Raw genomic sequence first — 20,459 nt, forward strand, 5'->3', positions numbered from 1 at the left:
TCTAGTTGATCCTACAAAGGTAGAGGTAATCTTAAAATTCCTACGCCTAAGACACCAACAGAGGTACACATATTTATTGGTTATGCTATCTATTATAGGCATTTCGTAGATTTTTTTCTTAAATTGCATTCCCACTTTTTCAATTGTTACCTAAGGATGCAAAATTTGTGTGGAAATATCAATATGAAGTAGCTTTTGTAGAAATCAAATAACTAGTTTGCAAGGCTCCGATATTACGTAGTCCTGACTAGAAACTCCTAGTTCACATCTCTACCAATGCTTCTCAAACAACAGTAGGGGTGGTTTTGGGGCAACAGGAGGAGAAGAAGTCGTATGCAATTTAATATGTCAACAATAATTTGACCCCTGTTGAATTAAATTATACAGTAACTAAAAAGGAGTTCTAGGTTGTCATTTATGTTGTTAATAAATTTTGACATTATATCACAGGGTATCCTACTTTCATGCACACTAATCATACAACTATCAGGTATCAGGTCGCGTTACAATATGGTTACTATTAATTCAAGAGTTTGGTATTACCAATGTGTTATAGCTCTAAATCTCACTCTTGATGTTTGTGATGCTGCAGTCATGGCCTAGGGCAACCCCTCCTTCCAGACCTGGTCCAAATACTTAAAAAACAATGTTGTATTCCCTATACACGACATTTCCCTGAGCTAAACACGTGTGTACGTGGGTCTGTGTATACCCAACCCATGTATATGTCTTAAAACACTTTAAAAAAAATAAATCTCCTTAATTTCGGGTGGAGATCACGGATTTTACCTGTTGATTACTTGTTAGTGCCCATGGCCCAACTGTTCCCAACGAATTCCCAACTAAAAAACTACTTTGGGAGAAGTATAAAAAGGCTTCAATGGGAAGGCCTCAGGGAGGAGAGAATAGAGAGGAAAATTACTTCTCTGAGATTATCCCTGACCAGGTTTGAAGATCCTTGTGCTTCTAGCACTTCCCCCCATTATAGGAAACTCTTTTTTCCTTGAGCTTGGATGTTATTTCACTAGTTGAGATACCTTGGTATGAGTCATGGAAGGAATTTGTTGAAGGCTTGAGATTGGATAGACCCGGAGGACGGTTCCACTTGGAGCCAGCGAGAGGAAGACTCAGGTGAAATCATTCCTTACTATATTTTAGTTATGTGCAATAAAGAAACACTTGTCCCATTCCTGAAATTAATCTTCTTCATGCTTATGATGTTCATGTTATGATTTGCATATGAATAGTTGTTTCAATTGTATAACTAACTACCTTTCAATATGCTATGAAGTTGATTTCTTTATGATGCTTGGTCCATATACTACTATGCTTCTTTGAATTGGTTGTTTTGCAGGTTAAAGGATCGAAAGGAACTCTAAGAGGGTTTGGACCCTGGCTAGATCTACCCAAACGAAGGACCCCTAGGTGCACCTCTCTTCGCGTAGTTTGCTTATATTAGTATCATGACTGTGTGGAATGTTTGTTTTTCATTGTAGATAACCCCCGCTCTGCTAGGGTATTGACCCAAGACCCTAGGGGACTTTGTCCCTCAACAGAATTGGCGACTCCACTGGGGACAACACTATTGTTGTTCCTAGTTTGGGTTAATTTAAGCCAATCAGGGCTCAGCCTTTGATTTTCTTGCTATGATTGAGTTGTCTGTTCCTATAAAAACTCAGACTTTAAGTCTGAACATTTTCTTTAGACCCTCTTTTTGCTTTTTTCTTGTGAACTATTATATACGCATCTTTGACAGGTTACATAAGTGTATATATGCAAGCTTCCCCATATGAACCCGCATATACACAGGTTTCTTTGGGCTTAATTGCATATACACGCAGCTGTACATTAACACAGTCACATATACCCTAATTTCCAAGATTTTTACAAATATTTCTTGTTCAGTAAATTTGTTTGCTGGTCTGAGTGTTTTCTGAGCATTCAAGTTTGGTTGTCAATCTCTGTTTTTATAGCAAGTTTCTGGTTTCAAATTCTCTCCATTTGTGGAAAGTTTTGGTCTAGTTTTGCTTTGTTGCAAGTTTCATCATTTGTGTTCAAGCACACGACATTTATCTCTGAGAATCTTGGTTGTTCTGGTCTTCTAGAGCAGAAAGATTGGTTTCAATATTTGTGGTGAACTTTATCTTTGTGACCTTCTTGCTTTGTGTCAAAATTGCATCTTGTGACCATTTGCTTTTCTTTCTTTTTGAAAGTTGTTGAGTGACGATTTTGAGAGTTGTCTTTCTTGATCTTTTGATCATTGTCACCAAGCTCTTTTTACTGCTTTTTGGTTGTTGAGAGCATCTTGAAACACCTATTTTGTTGAGCTTTTGCCCATTTTGAGTTGATAACTTGCAAAGTGTTTTGGTTGCTTATTCTCCGGTCTCAAAGTTTTCAATAGTATTTGGAGCACTTTTGAAAAGTCATTTTTGTTTTTTCTTTTGAAGAAAACTTCTTGAAAACTTGGTTTTTGCTTTCTTTGGCCTTGTTTTGATTTAGTTTCTTTTTTGCAAGTGAAAGTGCATTTTTGTTTGTCTTGTGATTTGCTTTTAGTGTTTGGATGAAAATGAGCATTAACAACTTATATTCTATCTAAACATCTTAAGTGGCTAATTAGAATTGGTAAGCAAGTTACTTTCATTCTTTGGTTTAGAGTTGTCTTAAGTTTTGCATCAGCATATACTTATTGCATTAGGATAAACTTGTGCATCTTTTAGGGCATCCATAGTTTTGTTAATTTTTGTGATTATGAAGCTTGAGTAAAAGAAAAGAAGAGAAAATTTTATTGCTTTCTTAGAAGTTCCTTAGAACCTAGTAGAAATTTCTTTCATCGAAGAACGAAATGAGTGCATTTGCATATAGTTTGGTTTTTATTAATTTATTTTGCATCAAAAAACACCACAAGTTTCATTTCTGCTTATCCCTTGACTTAAGAACAACCCATTTAAAAAAAGCGCTAATTAAAATATACTAGAACGTTTTTTATATGTTGTCAATTTAGACACACCAACAAGTTTTAGGATATTTTAGGGCCTTGGATTAGGTGTGTGGAGAGAAAAATCTCCAAGGCCATTTTAAACTATTAAAACATAGAAGTCTGAATAGCAAGTGCAAATCCAATAGCATTAGGGAGACTAGGAAAGCTCCAGGTCTGGGAGTTAAGCATGAGGGTTTTTGAAGATAATGAAGAGAGATACCCCCTCTCCTACTTGTCATCCTACCTCAAGACTGTTCCCCCTAGCTTCTGACACGAGTTGGTAACCTTAGTTTCTTCTCCTAGGGAACTACACAGGTGGCTGCGGAGGGGAATCCTGCAGTACTTGAGGTCGACGTTGTATCACTCTCAACGGTACTTCTGGAGGGAGCCCTTGCGAAGCTTGGGGGCTTGCACCAGCACAGGTTGTTGTTAGGAGGCCAGCGTAACTTCCTCTATTACCTTCACTGGTAGGACCAGGTCGTCATTATCCCATACTATCTTTAGAAGGCCCCTTACTTCACTTTCTTGTATTTTGGTGTCTGGTCGTCATCACCCGGAGCAGAAATACTTGAAAGTTGTTTGACTGGCTGACATCTTTTAGGGACATTTTAGTGTGTGCTCTGTGCTCTTAGCTGGCCTAGCTTTCATTTTTTCTTGAGTCTTTAATTAAATCTTAATAAAAAATTCAAAGTGGCTGACCGATCACCTAGATGGTCTCGAAGACTTCGTGATCTTTCACCACCAAGTTTAGAGCCTTCTCCTAGAAGGCACAGAGGTAATACTACTAGTGGGTTTCATCCCGTGGCAGCTGACACATCGGGGATTGATCCTCCCCCTAGAGGCATTAGTGTTCAGGATAGGCCTGGTATTTCTATAGAGCTAAAAAGGAACACCCCAGTTCTTTCTCGAGTTCTCTTTCAATCGGAAGATAACATTGAGGTAGAAGAACTCCCAGAGTCGTTAGCAGCTCCAAATTCTCTTCTACCTTCTAGTCATCCAGACATGTTACAATACATTGGGACTCCGACACATAGACTGTCAGTGCCGGTCATATTACGCGCTTACCTTCGATGACCACCACTAGGAGCATGGCTTCTACCACAAGTGCTACAACCATGCAGACTCCAACATCAGTACAAGGAGGAGGAACTATTTCCATCCCCTCTGCATTTTTATTTGGGTCTTTTGCTAGCACATCCTTAGTCGGGTCTACATCCATTCCTTCTATGAGTGGAAATTCCCAAGCCAATGCATCTGGTTTTGGATTTTTCCCGTTTCACACCCATTCACAGGGTATTCCGTCAGTTCCATTTAGTGCCTCCACATCCATGATGGATGGGTCGGCTTCATTTCAGGGTTTTCCTTTTGGAAGTGGTCATATACCACATTCCAACCCAATGATAGGATCTATGCCTTTTTCTTTTACAGGACACGGTAGCAATCCCTTTCAGGGTTGGACTAACCCTGTGATTAGTGGCATAGGAACTGGGAATCTGTTTTTTGGCCAATAAGGGAATAGGTCGTACTCCACAGTTAGTTCGTTTCGAAGTATTCCTCCCTTAGCTTCTGCTTTGAATCCTTATCAGTGGTTATCAACTCCTTATAATCCTTTGGGAGGGAGCTTCGCTGGTTATGGAGGTTTTTTGGCCAGAGTTGGTCAAACTCTGAGTTTTGCTGGATCACAAGGTTCACCTTTTAGTTCAGTTGGTTCTGTTAGTTACTTCAGGTAGCCTAGTGCCTTCCAAAATGTAGGCCAATCTTTTCAGAACTTTGGGAACCCAGGCCAGTCTAGGTGGAATCCCCAAGGTCCTCCTAGGCTTCCTTTTCTGGCAATGTTGAATTTGCGAGGTCTCATGAAATTAACAAATGATCCAATCAAATACAATCCGGCCTGACCTTCGGTCCCAACCAAACTCCCTTTGGACATTCCAATGTTTGAGGGGAAGGGTGGTGAAGACCCAGGCGACCACGTAACCACATTCCATTTGTGGTGCTCATCAAACTCCCTCATCGATGACTTGACTAGGTTGAGACTATTTCAACGCACCTTAACTGGTAATGCGGCCAAGTGGTATATAGAGTTGCTAGGGGGAAGCTTTACATCTTTCTCTGATTTGGCTAACATTTTCCTAAATCATTTCCAGTTGCTCGTCCGTTATGATGCCGGAACTGAACTTCTGGCCAATTTTCGTCAGGACACGACAACTCACATTTCTGATCACACTCAGGAATGGAGACGAAGAAAGAGGCTCATTAAAGATGAAATTCCTCCTGAATACCTTCTCGAATGTTTTTTGAAATCCTTACAACCATAGATCTCTAAGGATGTCTCTCTCTCCGGAGTCTATTCTGAAGAGCAGGCTATTTTTAGGGCCCATCAATTAGAATTGATTTACTCTCAGTCTAGGATTCTACAAAAAATCTTGCCTGATGGTCCAGGGACTAAGGTTGATATAGCTAAGTTGAATCGAGGTCCCCATGCGGATGGTATCATTGGATCCATAGACACAAATGCAGTCAACCTATTGATCCATTTGTAGCAGCTGTCTTTAAAAACTTCTCCTACCAACGAGGTCACATCTTCTAACCCTTCGTCTTCTCAACCCTCTTCTGTTAATGCTGTCCAATCTTCCAACCCCAAAGGAAATCAAAATTCCAATGGGAAAAATAAAGGATGAGGTAAGAAAAAGAGTCAAGATGGGAAGACTGACACAAATAAACCTGGAAATAATGCTGCTGGTGGTGGAAATGAGTCTAGAAAGAAAGTCAAGTTTCCATGCAAGCTATGTAGTGGAGACCATTTAATTCATCTCTGCCCAAAAATTCAAGACACTCAATGCTTGTTAGGGAAGCAAGGGACTTCTAGTTCTCAAGTTGTGTTAACCAACCCTTTTCCCCAAGGGCAGCAGATAATTGCTGGCGCAAGTTCAAATCCTGGTACCTCTGCTGGGGGCAACCAGGAAGGGGAGAAATAATCAAATGTTTTCATGATGGGTTCTAATGTCCATGTGGCCACTCGGTCACGTGATTACAGTGAAACTGAAACATCCAAGGACAAAACTGCTCCCGGAACTACCGACCTTCATATTGAGCGACCCTCTGTTGAGAATATACCACAGATATCGAAAGGTTTTCTAAACACACGACTATCAATCCTAATGCTAGGGCCACCCAAAATTACTCCATTGTTGAGGATCTGGCTTAGAGTCCATGTGCTATGTCCGCTTTAGACGTTCCCCAGTTGTTTCCAGCTCAACGAAGTGCTTTACTTTCGATGATAGGGGCAGTTGATCCAAATAACTCTTTAGTGCTCACTTTCGACATGCTTAATGTCAAAAAGTGACTCCCTCATCACATGGATTTTCAAATAAAGTCTACATACTGGAAAATTAACATTTTTTGAACTGTTATTGATGAAGGAGATTCCACATGCGTCATGTCGATGTCATGCTGGAAGGCCATTGGATCGCCTTTGACTGTTCCTTCACCTACACTCCTGACAGCATTTGACGGGCATTCTCATAAGCCGCATGGGATTATCCTGGCCATTCCCATATGTGTTGGGGGAAAGGTCATTAATATCGAAGTAGAAGTCATTGATGCTAACCTAGACTACAATCTCCTCTTAGGAAGGAACTGGGTATATGAAATGGATGTCTTTGTTTCGAATCTGTTTCGTGTCATTTGCTTTCCTCATGAGGGGAAAATTGTTAAGGTTGATCAATTAGATTATTCTGCAGTTGATCCTCAAGCAACTTCAGACTATACTATTCCCTTAGTGGATCACCCTCGTCCGCCTACTGAGAATCTGGGAGTTGGGATGTATTCTTCATTGATGGGTACATTTGATTTTTCCTCTCCTATTGCTAGAATCAATTTCGTTTCATCATCCAAGGAGTCTTCACGGGAAGAGTCCTTCCGAACTCATTATTTTTCAGACCTTTGGACGTTTCCTTCACCTACGACCACATTAGATGAAGGAAAAGTTGGTGGAATGGAATTTCCTATGTCTGCAGCAGAGCTCAGATATAAGTCTATCATCAACTCTGCAGACAACCATTCTACTCCTTTCTCTAAGGAGGAGTTATATGGTGATGTGGCCCCAGCTTGGACCCTTGATTCTACCTTTGCTATGGACTGCTTAGATTCAGTTTTACCATCTGAGGAAGCAATCCTAGAAGTAATGATGGGTATAGATCGACCTTGAGAAGACTTCCACCATCGTTCATATTTTCTTCCTCCATTGTAGGAAGTAGAATATAGGTTCTCCGAGCTGTTTACTAGTGATGTTTGTACGGTATCAAATCCTTTGGCTCCAGCACACTTTCGTGCCGAAGGTAATATGTCGGTGATTTCAAAAATGATATCTATAAAAATCTCTAGGAATCCTAACATGATCGAGAATCTCTTCATCGGAGCCGAATGTTCCCCTGAAGAAATTCAAATTTACACCGACCTTTTTAAGGAGTTTCAAGATGTGTTCGCTTGGTCTTATGAAGAAATGCTTAGCATCGATCCATCCATAGTTCAACATGAGATCAAGATGTATGAAAATGCTAAACCGATTTGTTAGAAGCTTCAGCCGGTTAATCCTAGGAAAGCAATAGCTATTAAAGCTGAAGTTGAAAAGATGCTCAAGGTGGGTTTTATATACCCTGTTCTTCTTACGGATTGGGTTTCTAATCTAGTCATAGTAGATAAAAAGAAAGGAACAATCTGAGTATGCATTTACTTTAGAGACCTAAACAAATCTTGTCCAAAAGAAAATTTCCCCATGCCATTTATTGATCAGATTATTAATGAGTGCACGGGTAATGTGATTTTCTCCTTCATGGATGGTTTTTCTGGTTATAATCAGATCTCTATCCATTCTGAAGATCAGCATAAGACAACTTTTATATGTCCTTGGGGTACCTTTGCATATAGAAAGATGCCTTGTGGTCTTAAAATTGTTGGAGCTACCTTCTAGCAGGCCATGTCATATGCTTTCCATGACATTAAACATATTATCGAAACATACTTGGATGATTTAGCTACTCGTTCTCGAAAGATAACTGATCATCCTAGTCACTTAGGAGACTTCTTACAACATGGTTACTATTAATTCAGGAGTTTGATATTACCATTGTAAAAAAACCAAGGAAAGATAACGTAGTCATAGATTTCATGTTTAGGATGGATACTAGTGATGAAGGTACACCTATAGAGGATAGTTTTCCATATGAACATATTTTTTCAATTTATACTCACACTCTGTGGTATGCAGACATTTCTAAATTTCTGGCTATAGGAAAGGTGCCTCAACACTTGTCTTATAGAGAACAACGAAGGATTATCCATCACACTTCTCATTATTCATGGATAGAGGGATATCTCTTTTACACAGGATCTGATCAGCAGATATGGCATTGCATAAGTGCAGATGACATCTATGATGTCTTGAAAGATGCTCATGATGGCCCCTGTGGGGGAGATTTTGCATATAAGATGACGGGTCATAAGGTGTTACTAATGGGATACTATTGGCCTTATATTTTTCGTGATGCAAGGAAATATGTTAGAGGGTGCGATAGTTGCCAGTGGATGTGTCATCCTAGTCAAGAAGATGAAATGTCGTTACAACCCCAACTAGCTCTTGATCCCTTTGAAAAATGGGCTATCAATTTCATTGGGCCATTTAATCCACCTTCACAGCAGAAAGTTCACATTCTGGTTTGCATGGATTGTGTAACAAAGTGGGTAGAGGCCAAGGCTGTTGTGAAAGCAACAGAACGGGTTGTCTCATACTTTTTATTTGAAGATATTATTACATGGTATGGAGCTCCTAGAGAGATAGTTTCAGATGGAGGGGCACAGTTTACATCACATCTGCTAGAAGGACTCATGAAGAAATATGGAATCAAGCATAGGGTAACATCTCCATTTCACCCTTAGGTGAATGGTTAAGTCGAAAGCACAAACACAATACTAGAGAATATTGTTACAAAGACTATAGTGAACCATCACCAGAATTGGGCTGAAAAACTTCTCGAGGCACTATGGGTGTATAGAACAACATGGAGGAACACAATAGGGTTTTCACCATATGAGATTGTTTATGGGAAATCCCTTTGTTTCCAGTGAAATTCGAAAGTAAGAAGTTCGGGACAACCCATGAAATAGGTTTATATCTTTTAGAAGCCCAGAAACAATGACTGGAACAATGGAATGAGTTGGATGAAATGTGTTTGGTAGTTGTCCATAATATTGCTACAATCCAGCAGTAGCGAACTAAATGGCACGATAAATTCGTTAAGAAAAAGGCGTTTCATAGAGGATATTGGGAATTACTCTATTATTCTTAGTTCAAGGATTTTAAGGGAAAAATCTACTCCAGGTGGATGGGATCATATGATGTTGACACGATGTTCGGTAATGGGACTCTAAGACTTATCACAATTGATGAGGCACATACTCCTTTGATCGTGAATGGACAACACCTCAGATTATATCACCGTCCATCTTCAAGAGACTCCTTTATTAAATATTTCTCTAATAACTTTGGTTTTGGAGTTATTAATGCAGGGAATTCCTCCTCTGCACCCCTAATTTACTAATAATAATACATATATATATATATATATATATATATATATATATATATATATATATATATATATATATATATATATATAATAAAAATTCTATTACTACTCTATCAATATTTTTCTTGCATGTACCTCACTAGCATTGTTACTCCTCCGGTGTTACTACTCTGATGATGGAAATTTTGTCTAAGTACTTCATTGGTGTTGTTATTCCTCCACTCTTGTTACTCTGGTGATGAAAATTTTGTTTAAGTACTTCACTGTTATTGTTACTCCTCTGGTGTTGTTACTCCACTGGTGCTATTACTCTGTCATGATTTCAACTAAGTGTTCAAGCGGTGATGTTACTCCTCAGGTGTTGTTACTCCACCAATCTTGTTACTCCTCAGGTGATGTTACTCCCTCTGATGTTGTTACTCCTTCGTTGTTGTTACTCCGTCAAGGTAAGTCGCCACGTACGTCCCCAATCGACTTTGTGGATTTCATTAATAATTCATGTGACATGACTCTACATGAACGTGCATGGTCATCCCTTAGTTGGGAGGAGGTACTGCAATAAATGAAAATATGCTATAACAATGACTTATTATTATTTTTATTAAACCTTGTGCTAAGCGCATTCGCTCCACAATTTTCCACCATACTTCGCACGATACCCATATGCATTGGGACTTGAAGTTAGGACTTTTGTTCTAATCAATGGCCCTTTCCAATGTTGCGAAGTAATTACAATTATTACCGTTCACTATCATCCATTATCCTCCATGATTTTTCCATATTTCACCATTATCCTCCCGATTTTCACTCTCACTGCACCCCATCGCTATCACAGCTCTCATTGCAAGTCTATCTACCGACACTCCTTCTCAATGGTCTTTTGTTACTCCGAAGTGTTGTTATAGAGCCATTGCAAAATGGGTGGATAGGTTGTGAGACACGAACGAGAGAGTATAGAGCAAGTTCGATGCAATATAGATGTTTAATGAGTCTTATTGGATGCAGGGTGGCATGTGTATTTTGAGAGGTTACAAGGATTTGATGAACCCATCATAGTGGAATTTGCATTAAATCTAGAAGGAAATCATTCTAGAGTCCATGGTCTGGATATTTCTTTCATGGAGGAATCTATTTCAATTTAGAGTGGATTATAACAAGGAGGTCGGGAATGGTTCTCTTGGAAGTCTCCTCTGCCGGAGTTTCCATAATTATTTTTGCAGGCTAGGGAGAGAGCAGTCCAGAAAGGAAGAGGGTATGATCATAAATCTCTTCCATATCCATGGGGTGAGATGGGGTATCTTGTTATGAGGTATGTTACTTGCGAAGGTCATTTTCTACATTATTTAAGTATTATTTCAAACTCCTTGCATGCCCTCGGTTTCGGCATGCACAGGTTCATGCTTTAGACATCCCATACTTCCTATGGAGTAGCCTCCACTTAATGGTGCAATCTTCCCAATGGTCTTGACAACCATTTGTGGTTCTCACAAATCATGGGTTAGTTAGATTATTAGTGGTGCATACTCTGTCTCGAACCTTTGTGGCTTGGCCACAATTCATGGAGCTAGCAAAGGAAGAACTTGCGGGTATGCTTCCTGTAGGGGAGTAGGAAGAAGATATAGTAGTGGTAGAAGAGGCCACAGATGACATTGTTCCAGCATCACCTGTTGGCCCAATAGAGATAGATGTAATGGAGATATAAGAGAGTGCAATTGACACTGCTCCACACAAGCTAGTGTCGACTTCCAATCTAAGAGGAAAATCACCACCTGTTCAAACAATTGAAGAACTTTTGGTTGAGAATGTAGGTGGTGTTGTTACACAAGAACTAGCACCACCTGTCCAAGAAATTGAAGAACTTTTGGTCGGAAATGTAGGTGGTGCTGACACACAAGAACCAACACCACCTATTCAAATAGTTGAAGAACCTGTGGTTGAAAATGTAGGTGGTGCTTGTTATCACCTAGAATTTTCCTTATAAGTTATTAGAAGAAGGAAGAGACCGAGGTAACCACAAACCAATCTTTTAAGTATAGGCTCTATCCAACCTATGACTCAGAGAGGGATCTCTCAATATAATTTAGCTTTGTTTTACTAGGATTTTAGGCTAGTTCTTAATGTTCATGGGGTTTTGTGTTTGAATTGAAGGTTGGGTGGTGGAATTCTTGGAACAAATGGATAAAGCAAGGTATTTAAGCCATTGGGCTATGGACTCAACAAATGGATAGCAGAACTAGATCAATTCATTAAAGGGAATGTTCATGGGGCAGGTTAGCAAAGTAAAGTGCAAATCTTTAGGTCAAATGGGTGAAACGATCCTAACCAGGGTGAGAGAGCACTTAAGAATTCTTAGACCGCGGTTAAAATGAAGAACAAATGATAATCATGAACAAAGGGCAATTAAGAATCCTTTGCTATAGATCACAAGGAACTACCTAAACTAAGGAGCAATCAAGAATTCCTTAACTTAGATTAGTGAAGAAAACATTCAGTATGCATAATAGTCAAAACAGAGTGCAGCTAAGAAATTTCTAAGATATCATTCCATGTTATAGCATTAATATTTTTAAAGATGCAAGTGAGAATGTGGAAAAACTTAAAGAAAAATAACATTGAACGTGAGAGAATACTTATTTGAACTTTTCTTTACACAAGAATCCAGTGAAATATCTGATCTTTATTCCTTGGTCCAGCTAGCTGATCCAATCATTGATAAAATAGAATTTCAGACTTAAGAACAAGAAGTCTATAGAAATGTTTTGGAATCCACCCTACATACTTCGATTTATGAAGTATTTATACAAAAAATTATTACAAAATATCTCAAAACAACTTGAGATTTAATCTAGGAAATACAAATATCTTCTTGCAAGAAGATAGAGACAGTTATTGAACTGTTTCATGTTGTCCCTTTTATTATGGTTGTGCTGGCCTTTATCGTTGGATTTGTAGCCCTTTATGCTGGCTTGTTGTTGTAGTGTTTCACATTGGAGTCTTCTTTAACTTTTACCTTTTAGTTGATACTCTTTAACCCTGATACTCTTTGACCCTGATGTGTTGTTTTCACCTGTTTACTTGGTTGTTCTGTTTTTACTGTGAAGTAAATTTTTGTTGTAAATTTATCATAGTAAATTAGTCATTGTCTCCCACCATTCTACATCAAGTATTTTTACTTTCATCATCTTCCTATGGATCTCATCAGCTTTAGTATATTTGGCAAAATTGGGCTTGGTGAGGAATAAATGTTTGATTTCATGCTCTAGAAAAAACAAGTTTTCAAATGTGTTGTACAAAACTTTGCCTGTTGGCAATGCTTTTATGGATGGCGAGTTGGCTTGTTCCTTAGCCAACTGTCTGAGTCTATTACCATAGTCCAACTGTGTCATGAGTTTGTAATTGATAACCATAGGACTAGGTAGACCTTTCTCCCTCAAAATCTGGAATTTAGCCATGAACCTATCAATGGCTACCTACATATTGTGGCACTTTTCTTCTAAATTAAGCATAAGGTTCCTTTTGGAAAGGACCTTCCTTATTTCTAAAATGGTCACAATCCTATCTTCTATATTTAGCTCATGGAGTTCATATCTATTCTTTCTCTTGAGGAAGTGGATGAGTCTATTGGCATCCTCTAGCTTATCTCCCAACTCCTCCTTCACTTTTTGGATAGCTTCTATAGCTATCTTTACTAACTATGTTTGTTCAAAAATAACTTGGATTGATGGCAAAAGATCATTAATAGAGTCAATGATATTAGCCCACAACATTTCCTTGGTTTGCCCAAGTGGTTTCTCCAGCGTTAAGTCTTTCTCTAAGACTTTGATTCCTTCACTCATTCTTTGGGCTTTTTTTTCTTCTTCTTTTTGCTTAAGTTGGGCAAGTTTGCAGTTAGTTTCCAAACTTGCAACCTTTTCTCTTAATTTGTTCATTTCAGTAACCTGGATAGACATCTCTTCCGTGGCTTTGACTAGTTCTACTGCTTTCTCTCCTAATGCACCTGATGCTGATGTAGGTTCTGTTGTTGCTGGAAAGGTTGTTTCAAGTGGAGCTCTAGGTGCCAAACATTCTGCTAGTGTGGATGGCACTGCTATGGAGACTGTAGGGATAACATTTTTTGAAGAAGTGGCCACATCTTCTTGTTTTAATTGGATTAAAGCATCCAATCCCTTTTCTGTCTCTTTTAGGTTATCATTTAGCTTTAAGACTAAGTCCATTAGTTCTTCATGCCCCTGCTAGGCTTCCAGGACTTCCAATGTTTGTGGATGCTGTAGCTGAGGTATTTTTAGCTATTTCTTCAATGCATCTATATCATCGTTCTTCTTTTCAATAAGTTGTTTTGTGGCTTTTATATCCTTGGGATCATGTCCCAATTCAATCACTAAGTCCTCTAAGGACTTGATCCTGGTACCCTTGGCCTATGAGGAGGCCTTCTCTAACTGAAATTGTGCTGAAATGTTGTTTAAATAATTTTGTAGCTAATGAGAAACTATGGATTTAACTGTCAGGTGGAGTATATCATTTCTCCAGCTTGTTTATGAAGTTCAATCTGGTCTATGGGATGAATATCCCTTGCCAACACTTCAAAGTCTACCTTTTTGAAATTAGATGTTGTCTTTGGCTGCTGAGTTGTAGGTTTGATGAATGACATCTGCAACTTTCCCTCTTTAATGTCAAAGGCTGACATTAGCCTTGTTTGATTGGTAGGAGTCAGCTTTAGATATTCAGCATAGGTTTGGGCCTTGAGCCTTTCATTTCTTGCTTTGATTTCCTTGTATCTTTCCTTGATGTCCTGGTCCCTATTAGCAAGCCTGCTGAATGAAGAGACTTCCACACGAAGCTTCCTTTCCAACATCTAAGTTTGTGATGTGGAAGGGTCTTGCATGCCCTCAGATGGAGTGGTAGGATTACTTATGTTTCCTTCTGTGTTTGTGACCTCAGTTGAGCCCTCTATATCCTCTTGTTCAAAGACAATATTCATTTTCTACCTTTTTGCTTGGCTTGTTTTGGGCTGAGCGTATGAGGTTTCTCTTGCTGATGTAGTGGCCTCCTCCCTACTTCTCTTTAGGTTCTTCTCCTCATTTTGAGGAGTCTGCATAACTGGAGGGGTACTCATGGTTGTCTCTAGTTGGTCTGATTGCTCTGATACCTGTAGGAAAGAACCCTCATCAAGTTTTCTTTCTAGATCAATGAGAGTATTCTCTATGTCTACCCTGGTGCTGTCTTGGTCCACTAGGGTACCTTCCACCCATTCTGTTTGGTTGGCATAGGCTTCTATTTCAAGTATGGGATGGTGAATGAAAGGTCCTAGCTTGACCTTTTGTCTCTTCTTTGTGATGAATTCCAAAGGGTCATATCTCCAAACAAAACTTCTTTGGAACTTCATGTTCTACAATATCAAATCTGCTTCTTTGCCTGCCTCCCTAGAGTTGCATATGAAGGGGCCTAGTTGGTATTTTATTTTGAAATTGGCCTTCTTCTTAGCATTGACAAAGTTTACTTCATCTGCATTGATGATTTTTCTATAGTATTTTAATGCAAACAACCTCATTGGGAGGTATCTTGGTAGCTTGTATGGTGCCAGCATGCAACCGTAGATTCTAATTTTGATGTGGTTTTGGTACAAGTACCAATCACCCACTTTGGTCTGCTTGGAAAGTTGGAGGACTCTCTTTATTTCTAGACTGATTCTAGGAGGAGGGCTTCCAGTCAACATTGCTATGACTGGATGTACAAATAAATCAATGAAATCAGCATAATAGTATGGAGACTGAGATTGGTGAACCAATGGCGTCCAAAAATTGACTGACCTGGGCTGACCCTTGGTGTCTAGCTTCTAAAGGGTGAATGGGAACTTATCATGTTGATAATAAAGAACATATGATATAAGACTGAGGAATACTTGAAAACTCTTTCATTTCTCATTCTAAGAGATTGTTCATGCATCCTATCGGCTATAAATTGGGCATAGTCATAAATGACAGTAGGGGGTTGTCCCGGAGTGTAGGTGGACATGAAGGCAAGGATTAACTCATCAATGTATTCACTAGTGATGTACCCCAAAACATAGGATATCATGGCTACAATGTTCTGGCCCCATGGGGAAAAAATAGCAGCTACATATGGAGGGGAATCCTTAGGGATGTGTTTTTCTTCTCTGATGAAGGTTTGGAACAATTGGGCCAATTTTGTAGAACTAAGCTTGGGATACTAGTCGAATAGGTCTCCAATTGAGAGGGGAGTTAGGTTTGGCCCTGGTTGGAGCTACAAAATTTCATTAATGGACTCAGTAGTGATGGTGAAAAGTATGGTTTGGTTTGGGGACATGACTACTCCCTAACTAGGGATGTAATTGGCATGATAGTAGTGGACAATCTCTGGGAAAATGTGGACTTGGGGGAGCTAGTATTTGGACAAATTTGACTCCCAAAGACCAATATCATCAGCATGGTTGAGGTATTTATCCCTACTGTAGCAATGTACTTTGAGCAGGGACTCTATGGCAGTGGTATCTTTTATCTGGAAGTCTTTATCAGCTAAAGGAAGGTGGTCTAGGTCTGAGTGAGGTATAGAGATGGGCCTTACATCCATTGCAATTGGGGCACCATAGTTAGTTCTTGTGGTTTTGAGTGTGGGGGGTAATTCAGAGTTTTTAGGGCAACGATGGTTTTGCAGATGGTTATGGCTCAGAGTGTAAAAATCAAAGTAAATTTGATATTTTTCACTTAATTAATAGTGTTACGAGGGTGAATTTACTTGGAATTTGACAATGGAGTTGGTTTTCCACGATTAAATACCTGAAATTGAGCGAAATTGACTGTAAATGGCGGTTGATTGAGGCTACAGAGGTTCATATGGTTGTAGTACAGACTAGTGAACGAGCTAGGCTATCTGCAGCATCTGTGGAGAAATGGTGGAGGTTTGTGAGTAAATTTTCTGTTTGCAGGGGTCGTAATGGCTTTTTGAGTTCTCAAATGGAAAATGCATGAAAAGATTGAAAAGAGGGGTAATTGGGCTTATATAGGAAAAACATTAATTTTGGCGGGTTCATTGATTGATGAACAGTGGTTGTTTTTCGGTTAAAATGGGGGAAGCAGTTTAGGAGGGCCATCGCACCGCTTTTGTGGGGCGGGCGATATTCGGGAGAAGTCGCCCGATTCCATACATCATGTGACATGTAGCATCGGGGGTTAGGAGGAAAACCGCCTTATCGGGTGGGTAAAGGACAGACATCGGGCTGGGCCAATGTAGACATGAGCCGTTATATGTGGGGAAAGGACAATCAACAGTGGTCGAGCGATGGAGTTGCGCGGTGATTTACACAAAAGGTTTTCAGGGGGCCCATGGGTCTAATCACCAGTGGTATAGGATTATATTAACACTTAATCTCATCGGGGGTGCCTTAATACAGGATTAAGGACAGAGGGCAGGATTGTAATATCCTTTATGGGATATGGGGTAATCATATAGTTTATAGCTAAACTAAGGAGTGGGGTTATTTTATATGAAGGAGTTAAATATATACAGGCCAATGGGTCCTTCTGGTTTTTTTATATATTTAATAAAAATGTTGATATGAGGTCAAATGAGCGGAAGGGGTATTTTACTTAGGTATATGAACACTATGTGCTTTCCATACACTTAGTACTTAAGATAAATGCATTTGATGGGTTTTTTTGCATAAAATATGTTTATCATGGGGTTTCCCTAGGCAAAGAGAATTTTAACCTTAGGAAAAGTGGTTTTGTGAGGGGGATGAATGAATTGCAAGGTAATTTAACACCTTTCCTTCTTAATTCATCAAGCCGAGGGTTTGGTCCCACCAGAAGTCAAAGAAATGCTCTGAGCCTCTTTGACTTAAAGAACTATAGGTATTAATATTTTTATTATGAAAGGGAAATTAGTGAGTGTTATAGGGGTTAAAATGAATGATGGGGGTGTTAAATAAACCATATTGTGAACCATTGTTTTTGCTTTGTCCACTACTTATGAAATTTTGAAAATTGCATTTAAGATAATGACATAAGTGTTTTTGCATAATCACATGATATTTCTGCAACCTTTCTACTACTTACCCACTTACTCATCCTACCATTTTTCCTCACTTTATTAGGGTGCATTTAGGCTAGCAAACCCTTATCAATATTTATCCTTTCTTTACATAGAAAACTATCTAAATATAACCTTATATCATCCAGAGGCTCAGATTAAACTAATGAGCTCCTTTTATTCACTCTACTTATCTAATGATTTGCCAAGATTACACTGTTTGGTCAGATTTTATTCTCTAACTATAAACATAAAATTTAAAACATGAAATAGCCAAGTTTAAACAATTTGACTATCATGGATTGTGGCATGAGTAACAAGCTGCACACAATCATTTATTATACATCAAAAGTAAATAGTAGTGGCATTTTGACATGCACACTTTCATGGTCTCTTTTTGTCTTTTGGTGTTCATATATTTTCATTTTTGTGACCTTTTCATTCTTTTTGTCCTTTGATTGTTCTTTTAGGACATAACCTCTTTACATTCTTTTAATTTTTTAATATGGAAAACATTTTCAGAAAGAAAAGGTATGTACAATATTACAAGGCTTAACCTTAGTCATTCAAAATTATGACTCCTACTGGTATAGGAACCTAACAATGGCTCCACTTGGGGATGGCATTTTCTGGTGTTATAGCTCCAAATCTCACCCTTTATATTTGTGATGCTGCATTTATGGCCTAGGGAAACCCCTCCTTCCAGACCTAGTCCAAATACTTAAAAAGTAGTGTTTTACTCCCTGTACGCAACATTGCCCTGAGCTAAACGCGTGTGTACGTAGGTCAGTGTATACCCAACCCGTGTATATGTCTTAAAACACTTAAAAAAAAATTAACCTCCTTAATTTCAGGTGAAGATCACATGTTTTACCTGTTGATTACCTATTAGTTCCTGTGGCCCAACTGTTCCCAACGAATTCCCTACTAAAAAACTACTTTGGGAGAAGTATAAAAAGGATTCAATGGGAAGGCCTAAAGGAGGAGAGAATAGAGAGAAAATTACTCTGCTGAGATTATCCCTGATCATGTCTGAAGATCCTTGTGCTTCTAGCACTAACCCCACTACAGGAAACCCTTGCTTCCTTGAGTTATGATGTCATTTCATTGGTTGAGATATCTCTGTGTGAGTCATGGAAGGAGCCTTTTGAAGACTTGGGATTGGACGGATCCGGAGGACGGTTCCACTTGGATCCAGCAAGAGGAAGATTCAGGTGATATCATTCCTTGCTTTGTTTTAGTTATCTGCAATAAAGAAACATTTGTCTTGTTCCCGAAATCAATCGTCTTTATGCATATGATGTTATTGTTATGGTTTACACATGAATAATTGTTTCAATTGTATAACTAACTATCTTTCAATGTGTTATCCAGTTGATTTCTATATGATACTTGGTCCATAAATTGCTATGCTTCTTTGAATTGGTTGTTTTGCAGGTTCAAGGATCGAGAGGAACTCCAAGACAGTTTGAACCCTAGCTAGATCTACCTGAATGAAAGACCCCAGGTGCACCTCTCTTCGCATAGTTTTCTTATTTAAGTATCATGGCTGTGTGGAATGCTTGTTTTTTACTGTAGATAACCCCCGCTCTGCTACCGTATTGACCCAAAACCCTAGGGGACTTTGTCCGTCACTAGAATTGGGGACTCCGCTGGGGACAACAGTATTGTTGTTCCTAGTTTGGGTTATTTTAAGCCAATCAGGGCTCAACCACTGGTGTTCTTGCTATAACTGGTTTGTCTGTTCATGTAGGAACTCAGACTTTAAGTCTGAGCAGTTTCTTCAGACCTCTTTTTTTCTTTTTCTTGTGAACTGTTATATACACAGTTTTTTCAGGTTACAGTAGTGTATGTACACAAGTTTCCCCATATGAACCCGCGTATACGCAGGTTTCTTTGGGCTAAATCGTGTATACACGCAACTGTGTATTGACACAATTGCGTATACTCTAATTTTGCAAGATTTTTTCAAGTCTTTCTGTCTCAGAGGATTTGTTTGCTAGTCTGAGTGTTTCCTAACCAGTCAAGTTTTGGTATTAGTCTTTGGTTTTGTAGCAAGTTTACGGTTTCGAATTCTCTCCTGTTGTGGAAAGTTTTGGCCTTGTTTTGTTTTGTTGCAAGTGTCATCATTTGTGTTTGAGCATAAGAGATTTCTTTCTGAGAATCTTGGCTGTTCTGGTTTTCTAGAGCAGAAAGATTGGTTTCAATCTTTGTGACAAACTTTATCTTTGTGATCTTCTTTCTTTGTGTCAAAACTGCATCTTGTGACCATTTTCTTTTCTCTCTTTTCGAAAGTTGTTGATTGACAATTTTGAAAGTTGTCTTTCTTGGTCTTTTGATCATTGTCTCCAAGCTTTTTTTTGCTGCTTTTTGGTCGTTCAGGGCATCTTGAAACAGCTATTTTTTTGAGTTTTTACCCATTTGGAGTTGATAACTTGCAAAGTGTTTTGTTGCCTATTTTTCGGTCTCAAAGTATTCAATAGTATTTAGAGCGCTTTTGAAAAGTTATGTTTTTTCTTTTGTGAAAAAGAAAATTTCTTAAAAACTTGGTTTTTGCTTTCTTTTTCCTTGTTTTGCTTTGGTTTCATTTTGTGAGTGAGAGTGCATTTGTTTGTCTTAAGATTTTCTTTTAGTGTTTGGACAAAAATTAGCATTAGGAACTTATATTCTATCTGAACATCTAAGGTGGCTAATTAGAAATGATAAACAATTTGCTTTCATTCTTTGCTTTAGAGTAATCTTAAATTTCTTGCATCTTCATTACACCTTGCATTAGGATAGTTTTCATGGTTAAAGATTTAGTAATCTCTTTGTGTGTGTGAAGTGTGTTGCAAGAAAATCAAAGATAAAAA

The sequence above is a fragment of the Pinus tabuliformis genome, chromosome 5_2 (assembly GCF_031772625.1).
Source record: "Pinus tabuliformis cultivar Carrire ecotype Pingquan chromosome 5_2, CPIR1, whole genome shotgun sequence".
Classification (NCBI taxonomy): domain Eukaryota; kingdom Viridiplantae; phylum Streptophyta; class Pinopsida; order Pinales; family Pinaceae; genus Pinus; species Pinus tabuliformis.